The following is an 11,044-nucleotide window of genomic DNA, read 5'->3' as shown; positions in this document are numbered from 1 at the left end:
TTCGACCTATTCTATTGAGTTTTCCTCCGTTTTGGATTTTTTTCTACATTATTTTAACACCAGCCTGGCTGCCGCGCCTTCGGCGCTTCATCCGGCTGGCCTCTTCTTATTTTCCTGTTCGCCCTCTCACAGAAGTGTTCATGTGGCCGAGTGGTTAACGCTCACGCCTGTCGCTGAAAGGGCGAAGGTTCGACTTTTGCCCATGGCGCGCTCTCCCCTTTATTTCTCAAAAATCTTGCGGACATCCTGAAAAACAGACAGACAAATCCACAAACAGAGCCCACACGCGTTTTATATATAAGAATGATTTCGGAAGAAATTTTTTTTGTGAAATTTTTGTTGTGAAATCTATTGATTCCACAAGTCGGAATCTAATTTAATATCACTCAAAAACAGTAATCTATCTGAATCAATAAAAGAGCAAAGTCTCTATTCGTCTAATCCCCTTTTTCAGATTCTCCGTCGTCCTTTTCCCTGGTTTCTTCTCCTGCTGCTGGTCCGCTGCATCCGCGCTCTGTTGAGCTCGTTTTCTCTGCCCTCTCCTCACTCTCACCATGTGGGGCGTTGGCTTGCGAGGGACTTTCGAAATGATAGCGTTGCTGCACGGACTTCGTTTTCCAGTCCCTTTTTACATGATTTTTCCACCTTTTTCACTTTAATGTAATATCACCTCGTTTCATCACCTTTCTCTGTAATTCCCTTCCCCCTGTTTCATTAGGAATCTCACAAGTCCACTAAAAACAGTGGCAAATTACTTTCCCTAAAATTACTCAACTTTCACCCCTAATTCGACGACAAACTCGTCGTCTCCATTCATTACCCTTCAATAAATATTTAATCCACCCTATCTCTTGTTTTCTTCTGTTCTCTCATTTCAGATTCCTTCCGTTTATTTCAGGTCTTCACTTACTATTTAGGCCCTCAAAATATACATCTTTATTCCCATTTATTCTACATTATTAACTCCTTTCTGTCTTCGTCGACTCCTCGGTATGTCCTCCTCGTCTCCTTCTAGTTTTTTCCTTCCGTTCGGTCTCTCCTCGTATTTCTCTCGTCTCTATTCCTCTCGTCTTTCATACTCTCTCACTCTGTTAATCTGCCCTGCCTGATTTGTAATTAGTAAGGGAACTTATACTTTCTTTACTAGTTACAACAATTATTAGGTTCTCATGGCCTCATTCATGATGGACACTTTTCCTTAACAATTCATTAATTAATCTCGTTTTTTTCTGTGGATATCCCGGATTACCTTACAGTACAGTGCCTTCTTCATTTTAAAGCAATGTCTGATTCGAGAATAGATGAAAAAATTAGTCTGAAAAGCTTTCAAAAAGAGGCCATGAGAACCTAAAAATTTCTCAAAAAAAATTTCTTTCAAAATGTTCAAATAAAGTAGAAAATAATCCAAAACGGAGGAAAACTCAATAGAATAGGTCGAAAAAGCTGTAAATAACATTATGTTGCCGGTTTTTAAAAAGCAAAAAATGGAAAAAGAGAGAAGGGGTCGATCCCCAGACCTTCCTCTTACCAGTCCCCTCACTGCCACGTGGCCATCCGATCGCTGGCCGAGACGATGGCTAGTTGCCTTTACGAACCCGATAGTCCTCCCAAATTGGCACGCGTGTTTTCTATGATGAAAAATGAGCAAACTTTCGGAGCATAAATATCCAACTTTTCGCGAGTTTTGCACTTTTTGACTATTATCATTGTTTAGAGCAAACTCGAAACTATCAGTGTGCAAGTTTATAGAAAATTCTGAACGGATACCGAAAGTCAATTCCCTTGTGAGTAGGTCCTAAATATAAACGTGTCCATCATTTATCGAGTTTTCGAGGATGATCTTTCAATCTTTATGTTTCGATTTTGATGATATTGATTACGACTAAAAAGGATCCCTTGTAAATAAACCACCTGCAATATTTTTCTCTCAAAAATTATCTTTCTGAAATTTCAGTAAAGAAATTTCTGAAACAAACATATCAATATTGAGGCTGTCGATATTTATCATAGAAATAATAAAAATTACCGTTTCACATACATTTGTTAGATGATAGGTTATCTTCACGGCTTGTTGAAATTGTACCTGGAGCGGTTTTTTTTTCCTGTTTTCTGTTTCAAAGCTTTCATTTCTCTGGTACTTTCGAATTGTATGAAATCACGACGCATTTGTTGCAGATTTAATGAAGACTTTATGTGTTCAATGAAACTTGTACATTCCTCTACGTCCGTTCACATCTACCTTATCGTACTATGTTTAGATCAGAGAGAAAAGAGATGCAATAGCAAATGTATTTAAAACGAAAACGTATTTATAATTCTGTGGTACCAATGACCGGAAGACTATTCAGTTTGCTTCGCCAACTGTAAGAAACAGTGAACAGCAAAACTATATGGGAACAACTCGGACAAGTACGGACACCTCATTTTCATGATGTCCCAACCAGAGTGCGGCCCCGGACCTCCGAGATCCGGGCCTGCCCGGGTAATTCTACCGAACCCGAGTTTTGGAACTCGGGTAATCCGGGCTTTACCCGGGTATTACCCGGGTACCAAGGTGCTCAAAATTGATTGTTTTGCTCCATTTTCTATTTGTTTTTCCATTTTAAAGCTTAACAACTTGTTTCTCAGTTCTCATTCCGTCAGCAAGAAAAATGAAATGCATTTTTTGGGATATTTTTTGTTTGTGATTTTTCTCTTTCGTTCCAGCTTTTTTGTGTCAAAAAGCAACCTGACTTGTTCTTCAACTTTTTACATAAACTTTGAGAAACCGTGAATAACAATGAGTCGTTATTGACCAACAAGATTTTTCTGTTTCGAAACTTACATTTTTATCTCCGAATCTGTTGTAATTCTATTAGGCGCTTCATTTTGTTATCAAATCTGTTAAAGTTTTTATGCAATGTTAATGTGTTTATTTGAACATATTTCTGCTTAATTTCTGAGTGCACAGGTCAATTAATCAATAGTTTACCTCTGTTGCTACATATTTACTTGTTACACTTTTTTAAACTATGGTATACTCAATTGGCATTTCAAAAATCAATCTAACAAATGTATTATCCTATTCTCAATTACTTCCAACCATTTTGGATCACATTTTTATTGAATTCTATTTCCTGTTTCAAAACTTTCTTATTCCGGTTTACTTGATTATTGATGATTGATACGGGAGAAATTTTGAAAAAAAAGGGAAGCTGACATCGTTGTTTTTTTGGATTCTCTAAAGCGTATTAAAGTCTAATACCTAATTGCATTTTTGCATTCACTTCCGATTTCGCTCGAAACAGATAAAGTGAGGTAGATAGTTATTATGAGACCTTTCTGAAACTAATGAAAAATTTGTTTTAATTTCAAAGATATGAATTAGAGTCAGAGCATTAACAAGGGGCCCTCGGGGTCACTGACATCAGAATCGAAAAAAGAAATCGAAAGAGCATCGTTGAAAATCATTTCTCAAAATCTGCTCACGAGACATCTTACCCACTGAATTTCCACTTCAATAGGCAAAAACTTGCAGATTTTAAGCCAAAAAACGTGAAGAGAACGATAAAAACGAGAAAATAGTTAAATTGAGCATTCAGAGTGTCAGATGTCTCGTAAGCGGATTTACATATTATTCTTCAGTTTCAGAAAGATCTCATAATAACTATCTACCTCGCAAGTCCTAAATATATGTAATTCATCATTTATCGAGTTTTCGAGGATGATCTTTCGATCTTATGTTTTGATTTTGATGATATTGAACCCGACTGCAATATTTTTCTCTCAAAAATTATCTTTCTGAAATTTCAGAAAAGAAATTTCTGAAACAAACATATCAATATTGAGGCTGTCGATATGTATCATAGAAATAATGATAATTACTGTTTCACATACTTTTGTTAGATGAAAAGTTATCTACATGTCTTGTTAAGAACGTTGCTATTCCTGCTTTCTGTTTCGAAACTTTCATTTCTCTGGTACTTCCGATTTGTATGTAATCACCACTTGTTTGCTGCAGATTTAATAAAGAATTTATGTGTTCAATGAAACCTGTACATCTACGTACGTTCACATTTACCTTTATCGCACTATGTTTTCGCACTATGTTTGGATTAGATAGAAAAGATAAGAAGTGTTTTTTTTTGCAATAGCAAGGGTATTTAAAAGAAAATCGTATTATTAATTAAGCTGATATCACTGACCAGAAGACTATTCAATGTGCTTCATCAACTTGAAGAAACAGTGAACTATATAAAATTCTATTTAAAAATTTGGACAAGGACGAACGTCTCGATTTGATGATGACACCGATCGACTACTTCCGACCGATTAAATCTTTTCTAACCTATTGTTTAGAACATATTTCTATTGAATTTTATTCTACCGACATCCAGTTTCAAAATTTTCACATTTGGTTGCACTTGATTTTTGATGATTGCTTGGTTATCATTTTGTGAAAGATCAGCAAAAAATTGGCACTAGTTTTACCTGCTCTTCAATCTGGGAGCCCTGGGGTAGACAGATGAACACTGGTCCTTAGTTTTTTCAAACGGTACTTTTGATATTTTACTGTTTCACTCTGTTCATGAATATTTGCATTCAATCTTTTGCATTCACTGCTCAGATTATTGGTATCATGACTCGGAATTGTGTTTTGAAAATTATGCAGTTCAAAACGCGCATTTGTTTTCAAACAATTTTACGAACTTGTTATAACAGCTTTCAAAAAAAAATTGAATTGCCAAAATATATTATGTTCAATCACTTTATCATATTCTGCGTGAACTAATGAGATTCCCTGAAGAAGAAGTTGACTTTTTACCATCAATAAGAAAAAAAATCGTTCCATAGTAACAATATCCGACTTCTCACCCTGCTTTTCAAAATATTTGTGCGTCCAATACTGGAATACGGCACAGTCGTAACTAATAATAAAATACCCGAAGTACGTCCAGGCAGACCAACGTTTAGTGAATTTTCAACTTCAATCTTTATCTTCTCGTCGAGCCGGATTTGATAAATTCTTCTTCGGTAAATTATTATTAGGAAAAATAGATATTGACTATACCAATTATTTTCAACTTTCATCTCACAATACCAGACGAGGCCACCTCTACCATTGGAAAACTCCGAGATCTAAAATTCGTGAGCATTTTTTCACTCACCGCGTCCTCAGTAAAACAGTTAGTCCTACAGCTCTATAGCACAATAAGCTTTCTCCAGTATTGCGGTACAACTGACATGAAAAAGTAATCGCCCATCCTATAACATTAACAATTCATTTACCTTCCACGTGTTCACTATTCTCCCTCTATTTCATTTCAAGTTCCCCCCCCCCCCCCCCCTATTGACCTTGCCACGTACTCTCACGTACGTATTTTAAATAAATAAAATAAAATAAAATAAAGTAAACCTGTATCTCTCGCACTGGTGATGCGAGATAGGCAATTATAATGATACCTTACTGTAACTGGGAAATAATTATTTTAAGATGTGGTCAAACCCAAAAGAAGTGAGACGTCGATTCTTGTGAAGTTTTTGAAATTATCAATTATCATACAGTATTATTGAATGGTAATGAATTTTTTGGGAAAAAACGGAAAATAATTTGTTCATACTACCCACTTTCTTGAAATTCAAACAAACATTTGAAATTCAAGCTGGGGTTTCGATTCTTGTGAAGTTTTTGAAATTATCAGTTATCATAAAGTATTTATAAATAGTAATGGATAGAAATTATTATATAACCGATTGGTTTTCTTTACTCACATTTTTGAAACTCAAACAAACATTTGATATTCAATCTGGGGTTTTGAATCATAAAAATAATGACAATTACTGTCACCCGTCATTTTTGTGGATTACAGATTATCTTTGCCCCAGTCTCTGTGCCAGTTTCTTCAGAGATAAATGAAATAATTGAAGTATGACACTCTTCATGTGAGCATTTTCAAAATCAATGACTTTTAACATAAACTTTAAGAAACCGTGAATAACAGTGAATGGTTATTGACCTTGATTGAGAACTCCTGAATACAATTGGTAGTTAAACATTCCTCAAAGATTGGAGACACATAAACGATTTGAAACATTTTTTAACAAGATTTTTTTGCTTCGAAACTTACATTTTCATCTCCGAATCTGTTGTAATTCTATTAGGTGTTTGATCATGTTATCAAATCTGTTAAAGTTTTTATGCAATGTTAATGTGTTTATTAAAACATTTCGGTTTAGTTTCTAAGTGCACAGGTCAATTAATTAATAATTTACTTCATTTGGTGCTACATATTTATTTGTTACAATTTTTCAACTATGGTATAGAGCAATTGACCTATCAAACTTCTTAATAACTTTGAAATACGGTGAACAAAAAGGCAAAAACAGAATGTAAAAATGTTGTGATAGGCCCGGTGTCGAACCCCTTACCCTCAAAACCATAATAACACCTTTTGTTCAAAAATAAAATTTATTCATGTTTCACCGGTTTCGAAATGTCTGGTTTTGAAATTTCCTGTTGCGATGTCCCAGATTCGAAATTCGTACTGTGCTCTCTTTGGCGCAGTCTTTGAATAATCTCTCGAGAATCTCTCGAAAGATTTTCAAGAGATTTCTCGAGAAAAAATTTCGAGGGCACACACTGATTACAGATACTGTTTCACATACTCTTGTTAGATGAAAGGTTATCTTTACAGCTTGTTTGGATCATCTCGGGTTTTTTTCAACATCAACTTTAAAAAAACCGTAAACTGCATTGAATCGTTATTGAATTGTGATGACCAGTTATCAATTGAATATTTTGTCAGGTTATTCATAACTAACTTGAAACATATTTCTTGTTGGAGTTTTTCTTCCTGTTTTCTGTTTCGAAACTTTCATTTCTCTAGTACCTCCGAAGTTTATGTAATCATTTGGCTGTTTGAATCCGAAGCAAACATTTGAAAGTCAAGCTGGGATTTTAAATCATAAAAATGACTAAAATGACAAACAGGTTATCTTTACCAATAATAGCCTGTGTGCCAGTTTGTTCACAGTTATTAAAATATGGAAGCATATTTTAAATTAATGATTTTTAACATAAACTTTGAGAAACCTTTAATAAATATTAATGATAGTTAAACAACGATTAGAGAAACTTTAACGGTTTAAAACGTTAAAACATATTTTTCTGTTTCGAATCTTAGATTTTTATGTTCGAATCTGATGTAATTCTATTGGTGTTTCTTGGAGATCTTTTACAGTTTTTATGCAATGTTAACGTGTTTACTTGAACATATTTCTGTTGAGTTTCCGAGTGCACAGGTTACTTAATCAATAATTTACTTCATTTGGTGCTACATGTTTATTTGTTACAATTTTTCAACTATGGTATAGAGCAATTGACCTATCAAACGTTCTTAATAACTTTGAAATACGGTGAACAGCATTAGCTGAAATGAACAGCAATAACTAAATATGTAAGTGTATTTTCCAGTTCTCGATAATTTCCAAACAGTTTGATACACATATTTATTGAATTTCATATCGATTCCCTATTTCAAAATTATCTTATTCCTGTTTTCTTGATTTTCGGAAATTAGTAGAAAACAATAATTATTTGTATTCTAGGAAATGAAAAAGATAATTTCTGTTTCAACGGTGATAGAAATTATGTACATATCAGGAAAAAACTGTTTGGTGGATGAATTTTTATCCGTTTTACTGTAAAAACAATCCAGTACTTATTAAAATGATTCCTGTTTTCCGACGGTACATCAATTTTTTCACTGTTTGACGCTGCGCATTAATATTTGCATTTAATCTTTGGGGGTACTTGACTTTAGAACTCGGAAGAATAGAACTGTGACAAAAAAGAACTGACTGAAAGAGAACTGAACAAAGTGGAACTACGAAAAAATGGAACTGCTACAAAATAGAACTCAACAAAATAGAACTCTAGTTCGGTTGGAGCGCGTTAGCTTTCTAGACTTTTTAGAAGAATTAGAACCTATTCTCGAGGATAAAAATTAACTTAAACACTTATTTCGTGGAGATATAGTCTCTGTATATTTAATAGACTACAAACAACTACATAAAATGATATCAGATAAGCCCAATAAGCATTTTCAAAACCAGTGGTAGAGTTCTATTTTGTAACAGTTCTAACTTTCACTGTTCCACTTTGTAACAGTTCTATTTTTGCCTGTTCTATACTTCATAGTTTTATTTTGTCACAGTTCTATTTTTCCGGTTTCTAAAGTCAAGTACCCCCAAATCTTTTGTATCCGCTCTGAAGTTATAGAAAAAAACCAACAAGACATTTATTTTATTTTTTCCAACATTTATTTTTCCTGTTTGAGGCTGCGCATTAATATTGGAATTTAATCTTTTCCATTCACTCTGAAAGTCATTACCAAAAAGTAACAAGTAATCAGCTTTATTAAGGTCAAAGGAACTTGAAAAACAGAAAAATGATAGATGTAACACATTTTCTAGTCAAAATGACCATAAAAACTTGACTAAGAACACGAAAGAGGACTACTCCTCCTTCTTATCATGAGATTTGGATCAGCGTTGCACATTTGCATCACTTCCATGCACACATCATTGTGTGTATGAGACGAGTTTGAAACGGGAAAATCTTACACTCAAATCCATCAAATTCCCTCCATCCTGCTGTTGAATTTTTTGTTTCTCGATGGTTTGAAGTGTTACATTCACGTTTTCGATGCGATCAACGATACTGAACACCGATTCTTGCATTTGGTCGACACGGCGGTTCAAGCTGAAATGAATTCTGATTGATTCGGGACTACTGTCTGTCAAAGAAAATTCAAAAATGTGAAACAGTAGTTCCGTTTGCACATGTCTTACTATTTCTCAAAACAGACATTTGTGTTTCATAAAATTAATGAAACGTGTTTTAAAACTAGAAAACATTTACTTTCTCTTCCGATTGTCAATCTTGAGAATCATAACAAATAATCAGCTTAATTCTGGTCATTGAAACTAGAAGAACAGCAATTCGATATTCGAACTGGTAAAGCGAGGTAGAGAGTTTTCATGAGTCCTTTCTGAAACTGAAGAATACAATTTTTAATTTCAAAGATATAAATAAGTGCGAAGGCATAGAATTAACAAGAGAGCTTTTTAAATCAATGCCAACAAAATCACAACGTAGAAATCGAAAAAGCATCCTAAATCTGTTCACTCTGCAAACCAAAGGTATCATCTTGTCCGGTTCCTACTGATTTTATCTCTAAAAGTCCATGAAGTCATTTCAAATTTAGACTTGCCTTCGTACCTCGCGCGCTCGATGCAAGATGCGCTCTAGCGCACTGTGTCATTTCTGCGGCGCGAACACGCTAATGTGAAGAGAAAAAGAGCATTTTCTCCATTCTTGAGCTTGGGGCGACCTAGGGTAAGGTCGTTTTCACCCCTTTCTGTCAAGCAGACTTGCAACGGGCCGGGCCGGGCCGGGAAGGTTGTTGAAAAATAAACTTGAGGATAAATATGAAAAATTTTCAGAAAATAAATTTTTGGACAAAAAATTGTAGTGAAAAAAGTTCAAAAATTCAAATCCGGCCCGGAATCTGCTGTCAAGTCTCGCCCTTTATTCATTTTTGGCTGTTTTCATCACCATTTTCTATCGTTTTATTAGTTTTTGTGTGTCTTTTAGCTTAGGTGTTTTAGACTTGTTCTTGACTTCTCGCTCTTTTTTGTATCAATTATCGATAAGATAATTGATTGATTTTTATTACAATAAAATAGTAATTATCTAGAAAACTGTTTTTATTGATTTTCTCGTTTCGTTCGCTTGTTGTCTTTATAACCAGTTATTAGCGTGACACCGTTGTCACGTTAATAATTTGACTATCTCTCGAAACATGAAACAAGAACTGCTCACGAACGGGTAAAGTGAGGTAGATAGTTATTATGAGACCTTTCTGAAACTGAAGAATAATATTTTTAATTTCAAAGATTTATTTAAGTGAGAAGTCATAACAAGGGAACTTTTTAAGTCAATGCCAACAAAATCACAACGTAGAAATCGAAAAGCATCCTAAATCTGTACACTCTGCAAACCAAAGGTATCATCTCTCGAATTTTTGCAAAAAAATTATGCAGTTTTAAAAATCACTTTTGTTTTCAAACAGTTTTACGAACTTGTTTTCAATTTCAACTAATTAAAAAAAATTGAATCGCCAAAATATATTAAGTTCAATCACTTTTTCATATTCTGCGTGAACTAATGAATTTCCCTGAAGCAGAAATAAACTTTTTACCATCAAAAAGAAAAGAAAACTTGTTAAGCCACAGAATCTCGCACTGGTGAAGCGAGATAGACAATCATAATGAGATCTTTCTGAAACTGAAAAATAATCATTTTCAAGATAGGTTCAAAACCAAAGGAAGTGATAAGTCGATATTTGTAATGTGTTTGAAATTATCAATTATCATCAAAGTATTTATAAATGGTAATGGATAGCAATTATTTTATAATCGATTAGTTTTCTTTACTCACATTTTTGAAACTCAAACAAACATTTGCATCAGAACGCAACGAAATGGCCTCTCTTATACTCGGTTGTATTTGATTTAATTCTCATTTTTCACGATTCTTTAATCGTATTTCAAAATAAAAAATAAATAAAAATATTCAATCTGGGGTTTTGAATCATAAAAATAATGACAATTACTGTCACCCGTCTTTTTCGTGGATTACATATTATCTTCACCACTAGCCTGTCTGCCAGTTTGTTTAGAGTTATTGGAATGTTTGTAAAAATTAACGCATTTTTTAAATCATGATTATTAACATAAACTTTGAGAAACCGTGAATAACAATGAATCCTTATTGACCTCGACTGAAAATCCTAAATCCAACTAATAACATTTTCAAAGATCAGACACATAAACGATTTGAAACATTTTTTAACAAGATTTTTTTGCTTCGAAACTTACATTTTCATCTCCGAATCTGTTGTAATTCTATTAGGTGTTTGATCATGTTATCAAAAAAGTTGTTATGCAATGTTAATGTGTTTACTTGAACATATTTCTGCTTAATTTCTGAGTGCACAGG

The sequence above is a fragment of the Caenorhabditis remanei genome, chromosome IV (assembly GCF_010183535.1).
Source record: "Caenorhabditis remanei strain PX506 chromosome IV, whole genome shotgun sequence".
In the NCBI taxonomy this organism is placed as follows: Eukaryota; Metazoa; Nematoda; class Chromadorea; order Rhabditida; family Rhabditidae; genus Caenorhabditis; species Caenorhabditis remanei.
The sequence above is the reverse complement of the archived record's forward strand: the minus strand, read 5'-3'. Positions refer to the sequence as shown.